The following is a 20,584-nucleotide window of genomic DNA, read 5'->3' as shown; positions in this document are numbered from 1 at the left end:
AATATAAGCCAATATCATTCACAAAAATACATGATTATCTAGAGGGTGATTTTTATTGATAAAATTGGGCCCATTTACTGAAATTTATGATGTGTTTTGTTTTGTAGGGTAATAGCAATCACATCAACATGGAGAATGAGCCTTTGAAAAGCAGCTTCTTATGGAATGCTGAAAAAGTAGCAGTGTTTGTTAATGAATATTTGGGAATGGATCGCTATACCAAAAGTATATGCGAGAACAAAATCGGCGGGAAGAAGTCTTTTGTACACCTCTGTGGCTTCATGGGGAGCCTTGGAATAGAGGTTAGTGGGACACAGGCTATTTTGTAGTTGGGCGCAAAGCAAATGGGCGAGGCAGAGACTTTGTCCCACTAGCAAAACAAGTTTCGCAAGAAGTGACACCTCACATGCAGCATGATCATTTGTCCTTGACATACGTTGGGAGAGATGAAGCAAATTTTTCCAACAATGAACTCAATTGCCAAGCAATCAGAATCTCATTTTGTAGTCCAAATCCCAAAGAGTGCAAAGGAAAAAGTTTTGCTTCATATAAATCATGCTTGGGAGCATCGCACATACAATAGGAACATGGAACGGATTCGCATGTGGACCGAACAAGGGCTAGGTTTGTTTCCCATCGACAAGTTTATGCAAGCAGACTTCAAGAAGGACAAGGAAATGAGGTAGCAAGCGGATAAGTTCATTCATCGGAAGCGAAGAACACTATCTCCTTTTCGAGCCCGTAATGAAGTCAAGGATTCCGATTATATGACAGAGAGACAAATCTTTCTAAAAATAAACCAGCATAGACGTTACATGAGACTCAAAGCAGTGCCATTGTTTGAAGGGCTTGGTAAAATCCACCAGATCCCAGTGGAAGATATCTTACACTTGGAGAGTGTTGATGAAGATAGAAACCACGAAGAAGTAGGCACTGAGATGGTTGACCTTGAAGTAGATGATTTGTTTGAAGGTATAGAAAATTTCTCTGCCCCTCTACATCATATACAAGAGGTTTGCTATGTGCCTACTAGTGGCCAAGAAAAGGTCAAAATCATGGGAGCATCCAATCGTATAATTGAAGAGAATGTGAGATGTAGATGTGGATCGTTTCCCAAAGGTACACCACAACAATTTTGCTCCATTCCCGTCCTTGATTCGCACACAAAAGAAGAGGCATAGTCTTTTCAAAGTCACATGGTGAACATGATTATGAGTGGTGGAAGGTGGAGATTGAATCATTGAGCGATGATGCAAAGAGTCTTTATATTCCTAGAAGTCTTCTACCAGGATCTAGATTCCATATTGTAAGTACCCCTCTAGTAAAACACCTAAATTACATTCACTTTTAAGATTTTTGATAGCTCACTTTTTATTTTTCAAATTTAGAATCAAATAATAGAGGTTCCACTTGTGTTTCTTAGCAAGATTGAGCCTCGATCAACCGATGAAGAAGGACATGTAATATTTCTCTTTTGCTTTGTAAAGATCAACTATTTGTCTTTGAATATGTTTTCTAACTACAAGTTGCTTATAGCCTTGGAAAGAAACAAGCCCCTTATCTTTGCAACAAAAGTCAAGTGTGAATTCAACCATAGAACACACAAAGAAGTGGTCTCAATCTCAATTAGAGGTAAATTCATTACATACCTTTGCGTATTAACTTTGGTGTTTTCTCACATGTCAATGTTCTATTCTAAAAGGATGAGAATACTCCTACTGGTTCGATCACACACTCAATAAAAAAGGCTATCTCTTGCTTGTGACTTTGAGCATTCAAGACAGCTAGAAGACGTATGCCTACTCTTGTTAAGAGTTGATTGTCTATTTATCTTTTTGTAAACCCTTCAAATTTTGCTTCTTTGATTGTTTAGGTTATAAATATTGCAAATGGCTTACCCTCACATGTTCAAGCATCCATTTCTTCTAACAAAGAAAAGATTGCTTGCTCAAAGATTCTTGATCAGGTATACGTTTGCATTTATTGAAGCATCAATGATATTCCTTCCATTGAGAATAATTAAGCAATTTTTTGTTGAAAAAGTTCAATGGACCGCTTGGGTTTGGGGATCCACAGCCAACAAACAAGCAACTTGAAGAGGTACTTAATAAAAAGGCTCCTCTATCTTGCAAGTTGATTAGTAATTTGTGGTATATATATGCTTTTTACTTGGATTTTTCTTTAATAGATGCTTGTAGCAAGTAGCTCTCATTTAAATGCAAAACTGTTCAATAACTTGGATAGTACCGTGGAAGAAAATAACAAGGTAGATTATTCTATGATACATGGGGTACAAAATGGTTTATTTTGTTTAAATTTCTCTCATCCTTACAATGTACATGGAAAATGTTTAACTTGGATGGCCCCTTTGAAGACCCATCTATTGGAGTGATTGAAGGATTTGTAAGGTTCATACTATCCAATCTTCTTTTTTCATGTGATAAGTAGGTATGCATTAGTAATAATAAAGGATGATTTATAGGTTGCAAATCATCCATCACAAAGCAAAGAGTAAAGTGAAGATGAGATACTGAAAAAGGTATACTTGCTTAATCCCAAGGATTTCAATTTTAATATATCACTTAACTACTACTATGTTGTGTAGGACCATAATGATACCACTATAAGAAGCACACAAGCAAAGAAGGAAAAAGTTGTGTGCATGAGCAAATTGATGGTAAGGGCTATAGACAGCTCAAATTTAGAGATATAATGTTCCTTTTTCTACTCAAGGACTCAATGTGTATTGACAGGGGAAACCCCATACAAAGAAAAATGGTACGTCCAAAAAAGACGGCATATTTTTATTGCTCCAATTTATTTATAGAATAGTTGTAATGAAGGGCTTCAAACATTGACCTGTTTTGTAGGCTCTTAGGGATATCTCTAATAATCAAGTGCAAAAGCGAGAATGTGGTACCAGTACAAGTTTGTGATGTCTTAAGCTATATGTTGTGATGCCTATTTCACAAGATATGTAGAAGCTAGTGGAATGTTTTTGAAGGGCATAGATAGAACAAGCAAAACCTCTAAGAGAAGCATAAAAGTTCCAGCTAGATTTAAGGAGAATGCTTCCACTCGAGTAAATTCTTGATTCTAGAAGGTTGTAGCACTTAGTTGAATAGAATGTTGATGTCTATTGTATCTTTATTTCAGGTTCCAAAATCTAAAAGTGAAAAGTTTACTTCTTGAGATAAGCATGTGGGAGTACTTGCTAATGTATACTTATGTTTCTTTTCATCTCCCTTACACACTATGTTCTAAACAATTCACACTTGATGTTTTTGTTCTAGACAATTTACACTTGTTTTTTGTGATGATTTAGGCTTGTAGCTTACCAAAATCAACAAAAGAATCTATTGCTATGAAGCTAATGGGGGAGAACAACGTAGACTTGATGTACAAACGACTTGATGAATTTCTAAGGGGTGTGCAACGGACATCTCCTAAACAGTCATTTGATTTTGAAAAATTAAGTGAAGAGTTAGAGGCATTGGATGTTTTGGTGTCTTGGGCTCTTTGGACCAAAAAGTTGAAGCTTAGAGAGGATCAAGAAATGGAGACGGGTCAAGATGAATTTGAGCTTTTGTAAGTGCAAAGTTCTTTTGAAACGTCAATTGCAAATGTGTATCATCATGTAATGACAATCCAACGTTGTTATATGTCAAACACTACAAGAGGTTGTGTGCTTTTGTGACGCTTTTAGCGACGGAAATACACTGGGTTTTATAACCCCTGGCGTCGCTAAGAGCGTCACTACCAGCATCGATACGAAACGTCGCTATAACAGTCCCTATAAGCATAAGCGTCGCTATATAGCGACGTCTATAGCGAGCGACGATTATAGCGACGCTGCAGAGCCATCTATAGCAACGCTGCAGAGCCTTATATAGCAACATTCATAGCGACGCCGAGAGGAAATTTTTTTGGTGGCAGGGCATTCATTAATATTGAATGTTTCATTAATTGATTCCCCTTTGAAAAAAAGTGCAAAGGTAGATATAGACCCAAAATAGTCACCCACAAGACAATATAACCATTAACTCCATCATCCATAGTACGTATTGTTTGCAAAATAAAGATACAAAACTGACAAGCGTAAATTGATGAAAGTAAATCAATGACAACTGTACACATAGGCAAAATCACTTGATTGTTAAACTTTGCAAATGTAATAGTTACAAACCATTGTCGTTATTGAAAAAATATACATGGTTTTCAAAAAGACGTATAAAAATCGTCTCATGATACATAAGCTATGGCAAAAAGAAACTAATGCTATCTAGTTATGGCTAAACTGACATCGTCTAATCAAACGTCTCATCGCATCCAAGCGGCGTATCTGTCGGATTTTGCCAAACAAAAACAATAAGACAGCTTTTTGTAAGTATAAACATATAGCGACGTTTATAAAACAATACAACAAATAGAAAAGAGTAAACCCTAATACTAACCATGCCGTCGCAAGAACTCAGAAATCCATAAGGGCGTTTAAGCCCTTCCTGCCTGCGTACTCACGCTCCTACGCTGTGGGATCACGTCTTGTCATCGACCACTGTCAAAATACAAAGAATCCATTATGTTAGAATTTAAAAACCCATAAACCCTAAACTATCAAACATAGAGAGCAATGCGAAAACACTTACAAAATCGGCCTCAAATGATGCCCACCCACCGCTCCCCAAGTGGTGCGAGCTTCTGCCTCCACTCACGCTCTGGCTGCCTCCTTTTGTTGCTTCCACTTGTCGGGATTCTCGCGCACTGCTTTCTTTCTTCCAATCTTTTTGGCCAGCCAATCTGGTCTGTTCCACCCATGCTTGATTGCTTTTTGCACTTCGGAACACTTGTGCTTGCAATATTCGCGCATTTGAACCTTCATCGCGTCTTCATTGAAGCACTCATCCCGTGTTGGAACGGGAAACTCGTCATGAAGAATGCTGATGACTCTGTCTTTTAAATTTATTCGGTACTTCACTCCAGCTGTTTAGTATGTAGTGTCTAAACACCTGAGAGCAAAGACCGCGCATGCGCGAAATCACCTTCTTGCCTTCATCATCCAAGATGATGCCGTCACTGAAGTCGACGGAGTAAGGCAAGCCCTCTCGCCACTAACGCATGGACTTGGGTGTCCCGACAGGGGTATCTAGCGGCGTGTCGACGGGGGTACGGAAGTCAGGTGTCTCCATTGGAGTCTCAGCCCCGAAGCGAGGAGTGTCCACTGGAGTGACTCCTGGAGAAGTAGCTAGTGATGTGTAGGTGCTTAGAACGGCAGTCAGCCGCGCAAAACCTGGTGCCGATGGCGATGCTGTGGCTGGTGTCGGGACTGGCAAAGAAGGGGAGGGTAAACAGCCTCATCGAACACGAGGTGGTGTCGAAGCATCGGCGGCGGAATCCCCACAACAACCGCCACCACCACCACTAGAGCGCCGGCCCCTAGACAAGTGTGAAGATCGTCTCGTCGACACCGAAGCTTTAGAGCACGCTGAATGCTCCGAAACAGAGGGAGATGCGGATGGATTAGGAACGCGTGATGGTGTACCAGAGCGATGACGCTCCACGTACCACTATCTCTGCTGCGGTGACAAAGAAGAAAGAAACTCCTCATCATCCATACCTGCAACATTTAAACTTAATATTGAATGAATAAAGTAGAAAACATGGACAAGTAGATAGATAGATAGATAGAGAGAGAGAGAGAGAGAGAGAGAGAGAGAGAGGAGGTGCTCGTCGTCCTTGCTTGTGAGAACATACCCAGAGCATACGTACCTAGAGTGGACGTAAAGACCATTAAATACAATGATGCAATGACGCGATGACGCATATAAATACAATGACGCAATGACGTGTTCTTCTTCTATTCAACTTGAGTGATGGAAGAGGCAAGTCGATAATTTAGAATTTTCAATCGAAAGAGAGAGAGAGAGAGCCAGAGAGAGAGAGAGAGAGAGAGAGAGAGAGAGAGAGTGCACACAATCAAATCTTGCAGTTGAAAAACCAGGTGGTGGAGCTGCATGTGGCCATGGATTGCCCAGGATGTGAGCGCAAAATCAAAAGAGCGTTATACAACATGGAAGGTACTTAGAGAGCTAGAGTTTTTACAAAACGAAGCAAAATTGTTCAAAACAGATAATCGTACAAGAATCCGAACTATCTCTTTATTTTGGACGTAGAACTCGAAGGTGCTTGTAGCTTTGGAATGTTCAAAGGCTAGCAGCAACAGAACGCGTTCTTCTTCTATTCAACTTGAGTGATGGAAGAGGCAAGTCGATAACTCAGAATTTTCAATCGAAAGAGAGAGAGAGAGAGAGAGAGAGAGAGAGAGAGAGAGAGAGAGAGAGAGAGAGAGAAAGAGAGAGCACAATCAAATCTTGTAGTCGAAAAACTAGGTGGTGGAGCTGTATGTGGCCATGGATTGCCCAGGATGTGAGCACAAAATCAAAAGAGCGTTATACAACATGGAAGGTACTTAGAGAGCCAGAGTTTTTACAAACATAGAAAAATTTTCAAATACAATATTTATGGCTTTAAGAGAGATCTCTCTCATCCTCGCATAGCTTAGCATAACTTCCTATATCTATAGAGCTCTCCGTTTAAACAAATGTCCTCCGTTTCATTTTGTAGATCCTCTGCATGCACCCCATAGAGAGTAGCAACTTGATGTTAGTATGGCACCACCTCAACGGCTTCTAACTGAGCATCTTCTCCGATCTCCTCCATTGATGCCGCTGTGATTGATGCATGGTATCCTTCATACGTTCGTGCACTACGAGGGGCTACCTCTATGACGTACCACCAATTTGATGCAGACTTTGTTAGGATGAAATATCACCTGCCAGAGCCACATAACTTACATGAGAGCTTCCAAGCACATAAATTCTAAAATGTGATGTTAACTATTTACACACTTGTTCACAATGCTGGGTAGTACGAAAGTGTCTCTTAGGTCAGTCCATTTCTTAGTTGAATCCACCTCAGAAAACCAGACTCTCCTCTACGCACAGTTTTTTTGGCGACCCCCCATTATCCTGAACAATGCACGTCGAAAAGTCGACAAAAAATATAATCGATCCTCAAAGTAAAAATAAAAGAATAAAGATCAAGGACCAACTCGACTAAAGGACAAAATTTAAGTGCCGAAGTAAGAGAGTTCTGCCACCACAGGATCTGCATCAGAGGACCGTCGTCGACTAGACTGTTCAAATTTTGCCATGATTCTACAATCTTGAGTAAAACGCTTTTTGTCGATCCGTTCCACCCTAAAATGTCGACCTTTACACCATGCTGCTGTGTATGACTTATACTACAATCAACAAAGATTATGAGTGGCCATTCAAACATATAGAAAATCACTAGTCGTACATTGCAAACCCCAAGAGTATTCCCACTCTTCCTCAGTCACTGCTTCACCGCACTGTTGTGTGCTTTTCAATCGGTTGTGCAACCATCTTAAGCTCATGAATGTTGGTAGGCTCTCCAGACCCGTCGGATAGTGCATCGGTGGTCGTCTTCCCCGTCTCCACTCGATTCGTACCCTTTGTCGCTCTTGCTTTGCATCCTCATATTGTGAAATCCACTTTTGCATCACTGGATTGTGAAGCATGCAAAATCGGTTGATTTTAGCCTCTAGATCTTCCGTCATCTTCTTCTCAACACCGAGATTGCACATGACAATCCCAGATATGCGCTCGTCATCTATGGTTTTCCATAGCATATCCCGGGCTTTATCAAATCCGTCTAGCCACTCTCCAATGTACACTAGGGACTTTGATACCAACCTTCTGCCATGCTACCCTCCGGACGTGCTTTCTGACGCACATATCTCTTGAGTGTTTTCATGAAACGTTCTAAAACGAACATCCATCTGGAATGTACTGTGCCAGCTATTTCCACCTCATCAACTATGGAACAAGAAGATGCACCTAAATGGTTAGCATGGTAGTAGGAAAATGTTTCTCAAACATGCACACAACCTCCACAGTGTTTAGTTTGGCGAATGGTATGGAGTCTACGTTGATCTCCTTTTGTGAGATCCATTGCACCAACTTCGCAAGTTTGTAGATTGTGTTATGGGCGTCAAGAGACAAACATTCCTCAATGGCAACTGGTAAAATAAACTGCAAAACACGTGCAACAATGATATTAAAGTCCACATACGAATTTTTTACACAATTCCCACTATGATATATTCCACTATGAACATACCTGACACATTTTATGCCAGTTGTGTGACTTCAAACCGGTAAGATTTTCTTCTTTAGTAAAACACGTTTGGAGCCAGTGCATTATGCCAGTGGGGGTCCGCAAAGATTGAATGGTCTCTTTTACTTTGCGTTCTTGGGCTCCTGTGAAAATCCATGGTGCTTTAGGGAGTTTTAACGATCCATCGGACGTTGTTTGTAGCCAATATTGCTCCATACGATCCACATTTCTAAGGTCAACCCTGGCTCCCAATGTATCTTTCTTGCCGGTCAAATGGTCCCATAGTAGATTACCCACATTCTTGAATATGTGCATTGGATCGTGCAAGTGATTGATCATGAGTCGGGGCCAGTATGGTAGCTCGTACCATAGAGATAGTCTCTTCATCCCTGGGGGCAATCCGTCATCACACATCTCCTTCTGCTCTAACCATGCTTGTGCGGACATCCTCAGTGGCTCTCTTCCCAAAAAGCCATCGCGTAACACATGATTCTCTGGAAGATACGCTTGATGACCTTCGTAGATTTGCTTCTTCAATGAGGTTGCCCTATGTGTATTCAGTCTAGGTCCACATGTGACACATGCTCTGTATCCGCTTGTTTGAAGCCCTGCATGTATACACATGATAATAGATCAGCTTGAGAAAAACCAAGATTTATAGTGTCTGAGTGAGGAGTGTAAATAGATCACCTGAGCATTCTGTTAGTCTGGGATAGTCATGCATGGTCCACATTAGAATGCCTCTGATCAAAACAGTCCATCGACATGTGTGTCGGCTCATATCCACCACTTCTATGCCAATCCACATTTGTTGTAGCTCTTCCAATAGTGGAAGAAGATACACATCCATATTCTTCAGTTTATATTGCCCCTGCCCCTTCTTCGTAGTCAACCATGGGGGAATGTTGTAGTTGACAATGACAACGGGCCATACACTGTAAGATGTTGATCTTTGACCAAATGGATTTACGCCATCCATAGCTAGGACTAAGCGAAAATTTCAAGCTTCCCTGGCAAAATCCGACCATGTTCCATCTATATGTTTCCATGATGCGCAATCTGCAGGAATCTGTAGCACACCATCCGAAGATTTATTCTCCTCATGCCATGATGCTAGGGCGGCCATGGACTTACATTCAAAGAAATTCTTGATGCGAGGAAGAAGAGGAAAATGTCGCAAAACTTTTTGCGGATTTTTTGTTCCGTGGAGATCTACTCGATATCTCTTAGAATCACATTTCGGACACTTCTCCATGTCTATGTATTCCCCTCTGAAAAGAATGCAGTCATTAGGACAAGCGTGGATCGAATTGTAATCCATCCTCAAGTTTCGGAAAATCTTTCTTGCTTCCTCTTGGGAATCTGGCATCACATTATCAGCTGGTAGTATGTGCTCTTTGAGCAATCTACACAACATAAAAATACAGTACAATTGTGTAAAAATCTATCAGATCATTATACATTTAGAATTTTATTAAAGTAAACTAATTGTAATAGATCACGTGAAAAGCGTTGTGACGCTAGTGTCACTCCATCCAAACTTTGCCTGCATGTTGAGAATAACCAGGAGCCCTTTCAATCTAAACACACGAGCTCCATTATACAATGGCGTATCGGCTTCACTTTTCATATCATCATAGATAAGCCTTTCTGAATCCATGATCGTCTCGATCATTTCATCAATCTCGGGCTCAAACATTGCCTCGTTGGAAATGTGGTCTGCATGATCATCCCCCGAGCTGTTAGAGGCTACATCTTTTGGCCTCACATATGCTTCTTGACCAAAGCGCCTGCAAACATGTCTATTGGGTTGCAAGATTGCTGCCTGTTGGCCAGCGTCAGACTCCAAAGAGTTATAATTGGCAACAACTCGATCTATAATAGATGTATCGAGCTCGCCAAATTCGCAAACGTGCTGCAAAGAAACGTGTCTTGTCCGTCACACAGCATGCTTGCATTGATTACAAGGACATAAGATCCTCGTTGAAAGATAGGTGCTTCGGTTGGACGGCCCCACATCCTCGTCACTACTCATAATGAGGGAAAAAATCTTATAACCTGGACAACAAATTTAATCTTCTATTGGCATTCTTTGTCTTATCTCTCTCTCTCTCTCTCTCTCTCTCTCTTCTCTCTCTCTTCTCTCTCTCTCTCTCTCTCTCTCTCTCTCTCTCTCTCTCTTTGTTCACACGTAAACTACCTCACATTCTCAGTCATGTCCAATCCCCGCACACCTCAGTCTAGAGGTGCACGGAGATCAGAAACCATCGGGTTATAATCTCTTCTTTATTGGTCAATGCCTATATTTGTGGGTACAAGAAATTTACACACCCATGTCTTCATGATAGTGCATGTAGTGGACAAAACCCCTTTGCCTCTTCTCTAGCTGTAGCATTTCACAGCATCTTAACATCTTTTCACAGTAGATCTTTTCAACGTTTGTCTAACTCTAATTTTTTTACCGTAATCTCGAAGTAGACTCTAATATAAAAACTCAATCCAAAATCTTATCTTAAATCTAAACTAATTGAACATGTGGTGATTCGCTCCATTGAAGGGTAAAAAGACATACCAATGGGGCTACTAGCTATGTAGATGTGAATGGGCGTCACATATACAAATAATTCAATGCAAGAAGAAAAATGGTATAACTTTTCTATCACCCAAGTGTGATAGATTGGTTATGCCATTTCCCTCATGAATAACAAGTCTTGAGTTCAACTCCTCGTCGACTAGATCTTTAAGGTCTCTTGGGATAGTTTCCTACGATGTTAACTCTTCTTCTTCTTCTTCTTCTTCTCTCTCTCTCTCTCTCTCTCTCTCTCTCTCTCTCTCTCTTCCTCTCTTAATGTGTGTGTGCATTCTTTGTTTATGCATGTGTGTGCGTTTTTGGTTTATACATGCTCTCTCTCTCTCTCTCTCTCTCTCTCTCTCTCTCTTTTCCTCTCTCAATGTGTGTGCATTCTTTGTTTATGCATGTGTGTGTGCGTTTTTTGTTTATGCATGTGCTCTCTCTCTCTCTCTCTCTCTCTCTCTCTTCTCTCTCTCTCAGAAAACACAATGTGTGTGTGTGTGTGTGTGTGAGAGAGAGAGAGAGAGAGAGAGAGAGAGAGGGAGAGAGAAAGAGGGGAAGGGAACATGAGAGTGAGGAGAGGGAAGGAGCATACCTAGATCTCCTTCCTCTCCTCGTGTGTGTGTGTGTGTGTGTGTGTGTGGGGGAGAGAAGAAAGAGAGAGAGAGAGGAGAGCGCGCGTTACCTTGCTTGCATGAGCGCTCGTCGAAAACTCAGACCTGAGATCTGAGTTTTTGGACGCTCTCGGTTTTTTTTTTTACCCGTGACGGCGTTGCTATAGGTGTCTCTATGAGCGTCGCTAAGTTACAAGTAACTTTCGCTAAGTTACAAGTAACTTAGCGACACTCATAGCGACGCCGTGGTTTTTCGCATTTGAGCATCGCACTGCGAGCGTCGCTAACATTAAGTACCTCTTGTAGTGAAATACTATTGAGATATGTATCGAGCATGCAAACATATAGCTCTAAAACTATTACTTTTGTAAAGTAGAGCTTCACACCTATCACTTTTTGTAAGATGGAGCTTTCAACTATTGGATTGGGTTGTTTTGGCAAATATCCTTAATATTTAGGTTGTTGATGTATAGTAAAATATCTTTTTTGAGGTCCACAGTTCTTTATGAGATGCCAAAAATCGTATCACTATCCTTGTTTAGAGTGCTAGGTCTTTAACACTAGGTTGGTAACCTAACAGGACATAAAAGTGTCCTTTCAAGGTTTTGAAAAAAACCTCAAAACCATAGTAGATCCACTCATTTTGTATAATCCTTTCATGAGGTTATAGTTCAAGGACTACTACACATGGAAAAAATAAGAAACTTGTAAAATTTCTCATCTTTTGGTGACACCAAGCCTCCAAAGTTGATGGACCAGTACATTTTCATCAAAACAGTCATTTCTTATGTTTTGTTGCATAAAAATAAGATTAGGGATTTTTGTAGGACTTGAGATAAATTCCCTAGTTAAATTCAATGGGTTGGTGATTAGAACATATGATTGCTTCTGACTCACTATTTTTGTTTTGCCAAAAGAAATAGGTACAAAAAAGTTGAATTTTTACCATTCTGCAAACCTATCATCAAAGTTTCTATAGCCACGCTCAATACAAATAATATATGCATGTTTTCTTAGTTCGATATTGTCCTTTAGGTTCATAAAGAGCCATGGAGCATGTCAAAAGAATAATACATCTCTTACCAAGGGGAATCTTGGAGACAAAGATGAAGTGCTAAATACAGCAAACATGAAAAAACTGGGTTCAACATTATGAGTTGTAGAATCCCATAGAACTATTCAATATCTAGCCAATTTTATCCTTATGACTAGATATGGTTACTAACTACAAAGTGCATGTAGTTGTCACAAGAAACTAACAATATTGAAAAAGCTATACTTGATATAATAGAATGTTTTCGTTTTCTTCTATAATTGAAAAAATCAACCATCGTTGTCTACAATGAAAAATAGGGTATTAGGTGCCCCAAAACTCAAGGAATATTAGCTTTATTTTACATAATGTGACATAGAAAATCAAAATGCATTTGGATATCCATGAAAGCCACAAAAAAATCAAGAAGTGCTAAAATTCGCTAAAAAACAGGATTGATCATTTTTGTAATTTGGTCATAACTTACAACTTAACATATATTTCTCCAAGAAAGCAATTCTTACATGTTGTTGACTACTAAAGATAGTTCTCTAGCATTATAGACCTCACAAACATGAATCTAGAGTGGTATAGTTGCAAAAAGTTGAAAAAGCCAAAAACAGGACCGTTTTTCACACAGTTTAGGTTGTGAAAATGTTTTGCATATGACAATTTAATTATGAATTGATATTCCAAAAAAAATGTCGATTTTTTTCAGTTCATGGGCAACTTTCTAGAAACAGATAGCATGTCAAAATCCATTTTGATCTCTTACATAATCAAGGAAATGTTCACTAACAAAACAAAAAAAAAAGGGACATAAAAGTGTCCCATTACCAACCTATGTTAAGTATTTCTTAAATGTGATCTCTCTCCTCTCTCTCTCTCTCTCTCTCTCCAATCTCTCATAACTAAACAAAGCACTTTTATTTCTAGGCATAATTTACGTGAATAAGACGAGAGCAAAGACTCATTTTGAAGGATTGCATGTGGTACATTAAGGTTTTTCACAAAAAATTCTACGTAAGCAAATTAACTGATGCTTAAGAGGTAGTATAAAAGATAAGTTCCAAGAGGTAGCTAGCATTGCTAAAAAAAAAGTGAAATTTTTACTAAATGAAAAACCTATATTCAATTTCAAGCTTTTATCACTTTAAAAGTTGAAATATTCTCACAATAAACAAAAAATCTCATCATCTTATAAGAGCAATCTTGTCTGCAAAAGTGATAATCTTTACTATAGAAATAATCTACATTGAAATTTACTATAAAATTATTTCTTTACTATAGAAATAATCAACATTGAAATTTAATCTTTTCTCACGATTAAGATATAATTTTTTTGTCATCATGCAAAATATTTGATGGTTAAATAGGTAAATTGTGTTCGAACCTACCAAAATAACACAACATTGAAGTCCAAGATTTTTGCACTTTGAATGATAAGAATCTTTGTCATATATATTTTTTATTAATGATTTAAGAGTGAAAACTTGCTACAAAAGGTGAAAATATAACATATATATGATAATGTACAGTGAAGTGCTCAAGCTTTTCTCACTTTAAGAGTGAAAAATATTGTCATGACACAAAAATTTATATCATTTGAATGTAATATTTTGTATGGTTCAAAAGCTAAAATATTTTGCTAGGAAAAGTGAAATCTTTACAAAGTAAGAATTATTATCACTAGAGGCAAAGTGCTTCTTATGATAGGATGTGAGAATTTCTCCTTACCCATACAAAATTTTCAATGTCTTAACACTAGAATGGTAACCTAATAGGACATAAAAGTGTCCTTTCAGGGTTTTGGGAAAAAATTCCAACCATAGTAGATCCACTCATTTTGAAAAATCCTTTCATGAGCTTATAGTTCAAGAACTACCACATATGGAAAAAATGAGAAACTGTAATTTTTCTCATCCCTTGGTCACTACAAGCCTCCAAAGTTGATGGACCAGTGCATTTTGCCCAAAACAGCAATTTCTTACGGTTGATTGCATATAAATAAGAGTGGGGATTTTTGTAGGACATGGGATAAAATGCCCTGTTAACTTCAATGGGTTGGTGACCAAAACATATGGTTGCTTTTACCTCACTAATTTTTTTTTTGGGCAAAAAAATAGGTACAAAAAAGTTGCGTTTTTGCCATTCTGCGGACCTATCATCAAAATTTATATAGTCACGCTCAATACAGATACTATATACATGTTTTCTTAGTTCCCTTTGGGCCTCTGGATTCAAAAGGATCCATGGAGCATGTCAAAAGGATAATGGATCTCTTACAATTGGAACCTTGGGGGCAATGATAAAGTGCTAAATACAGCAAACATGAAAAAATTGGGTTTAGCATTATGACCTCTAGAAAACCCATAGAAACTACTCAATATCTAGCCAAGTTTGTAGTCTATGATTAGATATGGTTACTACCTACAAAATACACACAATTGGCCTAAGAAACTAGCAACATTGAGAAATTTATACTTGCTACTCTAAAATGTATCCTATTCTTCAGCAATCAAAAAACTCAACCATCATCATATACTATGCTATATAGCAATATAAGTTCCCCCAAAACTCAAGGAAGATTAGCTTTATTTATACATTACACTTACACAATCAAAATTGAATTTTCATATCAAGAAAGCCACCAAAAAATCATAAAAGTGCTAATTTTGGACAAAAAACAATATTATGCAATTCTGTAAATTGGTCATAACTTTCAATTTTATCACATTAGCTCTCCCTACAAACAAGCAACAAAAACATTTTGAGAACTATAAGGCCTAACCTCTAGCCAACTAAACCTCACAAACATGAAGTTTAGAGTGGTATATTTGCCAAAAATTAAAAAAAGCCAAAACAGGACCCGTTTTTTTCACACAGTTTAGGTTCAAAAATGTTGTGCAAGAGTAAGGTTAATGGTGAGATCGATACTCAAAAAAAAAAGCTAAGTTTTTTCAGCTCATAAGACAACTTTGTGGATATATAGCACTCGAAATTCATTTTCATACTCTTCAAATAAATCAAGCAAAATGGTCACTAACAAGACACAAAAGTGTCCAAGGACATAAAAGTGTCGTGTTACCATTCTAGTGTTAGCATTGAAAATTTTTCAGCATACGAAAAGTTTACAGTGGGCATGGATGTTTTTTTTATCAAGAAGATGTGAAGATATCGTATATTGCCAAAATTTGAATGGTTTAGAAGCAACTACATTGTGCAAAAAAAATCATAGTGTTAAAGTGGAAATAATTTGTTGCAAAAGAAATCAAGAATGCCACCTTTAAAATTAAAATATAAGTAACATTGTTAAAATTTACTGGTTTTAATATGAGAAAATTTAGACCTATACTGACGCAAATTATTCATGTATGCAAAAATATGAACTTCTTGCATGATGATATGTGCAAATATTTTGATTAAATTACTACATTGAGATGATAAATATTTTAAATGAAAAATCTCTTTTTTTCTATCAAAACCATTTTTACACTTCTCGTGCTTCACACACTTTGAAGTAGAAAAAGAAGTGAAAAACAGGCCCTTTTTCTCATGTTGAGAAAAGTCTAAAACTTGTTGTGACACACGTGACTTCTTTGAGGATGATGAAATCCTTGGGCCAGCTTGGTTGATGAAGCGGCTGCAAAGTGGGTTGTCTTGAGGCTGAGGTGTTTTATAAGTTTGCATTAAAGATCAACAGCAATATGACACCTGCTTGGTGTTGTACTACAAGCGGAGAGAGGAAGGCGGCTATGGCCGGAGCCTGGAGTATGGTAAACAGGAGGTCGAGTGATAGCAGTAGGTTGTGGGCATGCTGAACACAGGCTGAACAAGGCTATCACAGATTGCACGCCGCATATGCTGCTACAGATGTTTGTAGAGGCGCAGTGGGCGGACTTGGAGCTGCAACATCTGGCACTGATCTGATAGCCGTTTCCAATTATAGTTGTTCAAGCTAGAGGGAAGCGCACTAAAAGCCAGGGGTGCTATGGCCAAGAGGCTTGCAGGGTTCTACGAGCATATCGGATGGGAGAGTCCTCTGTTGTATCTGATGTAGGAGCTAGTTTAATGTTGTTCTTTTGAGAGCATATTTTTGGGGCTCACTGGGTACTGACGGAAGGGGACGGTGGGCTGCGGACTATGCCACCCTTTCCTAGCTGGTTGTTTTATCTTACGAAGGAGAGCAAGACCGTGACAGTGTTTTGTACAGCTTAAGTGCTGCGGTGCAAAAGAGCTACTTTGATGTGATGAGATGGGGCAGCATAGAAGCGGTGTCAGCAAGTGAATTTTTAATAGTGCACTGATGCAGTAGGCCGGGGATGCTAATGTGGAGCGGGCCTTGTAAGCTGAGAATTCATTCAGTCCCATGTGCAGCTAAACAGCTAAGTCTGGCACAGGTTTGCAACAGTTACCAAAGAGCGCCTAATGTGGGTAGCCAGCTTAAGGTGGATTTTGAGTTGAGGCACACCAAATCAAGGTCCCTGCGGACAAGGGTCTGCTTCAAGATTGCAGCTGGGAATCTTGCAAGCTTCCGCGTGGTCAAATATTATATATAGCTAGCTCTCTAAGCTGCTAACTAATAGATGCCAAGTTAATCGAGTGATCAATGTTGCTCTGCAAAAGGTAGCGGCCTCCGCATCAGTACTCGCTGTAAACGTGTTGCTACAAGGCGATTGATATGCTCTGATATGGCAACAAGCACTTTCCCTGGCATGTGGCCACACCTCTTAGTCACAGAAGCTTCATCTTCTATGTGCACACCAAGAGCCGGCCCCCGGCACTTTACACAAAAAGCTTGCAAAGCTGTGCGCTCGCGGTACTAGGACCACCAAAGCCTGTATCTCCCTCAGCATGCAATAAGTGGCCGGAGAAGTGTAAGGAGTCGTAGCTCTCTCCTCTCTAGAAATTGCCATGCGTGCCTCTCGCTGCTTACGATCATGAGTACAGAGCTGGGCAAAGAAGAGATGCTCAGCCTTGTTGGGTACCATGTCATAGGGATAGTCTGCAAGGTCGGGACCGAGCTCGTTTGTACTGTGCAAAAAGCTTAAGCGATCATCCATCCATCCATCCATCCATCCTCTCTCTCTCTCTCTCTCACACACACACCACACACACACACACACACACACACACAGAGACCAGTTTCATACACACCCATCCTCACACGCCACGTCGCATGCACACGGAGCACAGACCTGTAGGTGATGCTACACGGCCTACTTATACTGCAAGCCATTGAGCATATGCGAAAGAGAGGAAAACAAGCAGAGAAGCATCAAGTATAAAAGAGAGTTGGGGGCAGGGGCCTGTGCTGCTTACGAGAAGATTCAAGGAGTAAAGGCGTGCGCGAGTAGATAGCAGAGGAATGCGGGGAGCAGGACGAAGGTGGCAAGCTTATTAGGAAAGTTGAAATTATTATGCTCAAGAGTAAAATTTGGCCTTTCCAATTTGAAGTTGAATTCCAAACGAGATACAAATATATGGCCCCGCATGGCAGGACAAAAGCCTTGCAAGATTTGCGTTCGTTTATGGAAATAATTTTTCCACAATGTCTTCATCTGCAGGCCTCTGATCGCCAACAATATTGTCCTCATCTGCAGGCCACGCGTGACAGAGAGACACAGACATACAGACCAGCTGCGCACACACACGAACACACACACACACACACACACACACAAAGACAACAACGGGTCGTTGCATTTCACGTGATGAGATCGTCAGATCAAGCACCGGCAGATATGAAGTGGGCGAGATGGAGTAGAGGTACAGGCTACAGCTACAGGCAAAGGGGCACAATCAGACTCCAGAGAGCTAGTTCACATGAGAGGTTTTGTTGCCAACCAACAACTTGATTTTGTGAGTTCTCATGGAAGGTATCTAAAAACGTGAGAGAGTGGGAGAGATTTCTTTTTTAAGGAAAATGAATGGGAAAAGTAAGTGAGAGAATAGAGAGAAGTGGAAAAAAAGTTTGTCTTTTCTTCCATTCAATGAAAAACACTTTTTTCTCTTTGTCTTCACTTGTGGTTGCCATCTTGCTCCACCCCTTGGGCATGGAGCCGTTTGGGAACTTGTGGCAACGTGTTGCCAACTATTTAGTGGAAACACTCCATGTGAAACCAAAAAATTGGCAACATATTGCCAACATTTTGAAAATCAAACCCTCATGAGAACTGGCTCAGAGACTACACACACAGAGAAACAGAGGAATCCGGATACGGATGCGTCGGCCTCATTAAGTCTCTCTCTCTCTCTCTCTCTCTCTCTCTCTCTCTCTCTCTCTCTCTCTCGCGGGGATCAGAAGGGATTGTGTCTGTCTCTCTGTCTCTCTCTCTCTCTCTCATCCTGCCGCCTGCCGGACACTTGCCGGGTGTCTGGCATCAACGCATGTCAGGGGGGGATGTATAGTATATATAGGGCCCGTTTCCACGAAGGATTTTTGGCCACCAATGGCCACATGTCGAGGCCACACGTAAAAATTAAACCTTAAAAAAAAACCATATGTATACGCCTCTATATCCATGTAGGATCTCACATGAGATTTTAAGGAAAATGAAATAAATGAAATGAACTTTGTGCAAAACCATAACCAAATTAAAACCATAACCATAAGAACTTTGTGCAAACCATAACAAATTAAACATAACCGGCCATACCATATTGATCAAACCATAATGATAACCATAACCATAAACAAAACAATAACCATAACCATAACATAACCATAAAGTTAAACATAACCATAAACAAAACAATAACCATAACCATGAAAACATAACCATAACCATGTTTAAACAATAACCATAACCATAACCATGTTTAAACAAAAATGAAAGTAATTAAGAATACATGATTCATCGCGTTTTAAAAAAACGCCATAGCTATGATTGGATTGGAAACTCACAAACTCATAGCAAAAGGTGTCAAAACCTCCGTTGCCAAGATGAGATGTTCCCCTGCTCATCTGTCGTACCTCCACAGCCTGACGCTACTATCTGAACCGCGTGTCCGCTGTCCACTCATCCTCCCTGATCTGCTGCCATGTCTCGTGTGGGATGCCCGAAGGCTTCGGCGAGCCGGTCCTGAAAGCCTTACGAGGTGCATCTCGATGATATTTCAAGGTGTCCCGTGCAACACCCTTGATCCACCTCCTCGGAAGATCCTCTGAACCCAGAGTAAGCTGATACTCTCTCATGATGGTATTCACTATATAATTGATTTTGTTGCAATCCTGATCAGGCCAAGGCGTCAGAATGCTGGTCAAAAACTACAGCTCCGCGAGCTGGTGAATCCGCTGTCTCATCTCAGTCCTGACTCTATATAGAGCTTGGAGGGACTAGAATCGTGTGCCCCCCAAGGTGTCTGAGGTGTGCTAGTGATCCAGGTTGCTAGTGCTCTCATTCGTGTCTCTGGCACTGGCCCTGCTCTTTTGCATGAAACTAACCATTACCCACTGTCAAATGTGTTTCTTCTGCTGTCAAATTGTTGTGTTCTGAAATTCTTTCCATGCGACCACAATGCCATATATGTATGATACCTCCAGTCACATCCAATAGCCAGCTCTTCCTCTTCTAGAGATATGGGTTCTCCGATCTGTCGAGCTGCTCTCACTATCTTGTCCAACCATGCCATTGTAGGGAATTCAGGTAGAGGAGTAAGATAGTCTGGCAAGGGTAAGCCTCTAGTCGTTCGACTTCTCCTGAAATTGTGTCGCTCCCTATTGCGTCTCTCTTTCTCTTCTTTACCTTTCAAGCCATTTTTGCATCGGCTCTGAATTTAGTATACAGAACTTCATGATCTCTTCTCACATGGCGTCGTTCATTTTCTTCGACACCCCTTGCCCCTGCGGCTCCTCTCCGACCAATCTTGCATCCTTCTCATCGCTCCATAGTCGAGGCATTTCTGGGTCAGAAACGGATAGAAATTCGATCGTCAAGACAAGAGACTCTTGCTCCGCTCTGGACGCGCTTTTTGGCGAACAAAACCCTTAAGTGTTTTCTTGAACGCTCTAGAAAGAACATCCAACGGCTGTGAAATGTACTTGCCACTGCAACCTCATCTACTACATGGACGAGCAAGTGCATTTGGATAGTTAGGCAGCTCGTGGGTAGATACTTCTCAATCATGCAAAAGTTTTCAATGGAGTTAGCCTTCGGACTGCAA

General features: G+C 40.1%; 1 pseudogene; it reads left to right on the top strand.

Annotated features, from left to right (window-relative positions):
• The first annotated feature begins 128 nt into the window (after positions 1-128).
• Positions 129-978, top strand: LOC147418457 (uncharacterized; annotated as a pseudogene).
• The last annotated feature ends 19,606 nt before the right edge of the window (positions 979-20,584 follow it).

Source organism: Adiantum capillus-veneris, chromosome 30 (assembly GCF_014529385.1).
Source record: "Adiantum capillus-veneris isolate H3 chromosome 30, ASM1452938v2, whole genome shotgun sequence".
Lineage (NCBI taxonomy): Eukaryota > Viridiplantae > Streptophyta > Polypodiopsida > Polypodiales > Pteridaceae > Adiantum > Adiantum capillus-veneris.
The sequence above is the reverse complement of the archived record's forward strand: the minus strand, read 5'-3'. Positions and strand labels throughout refer to the sequence as shown.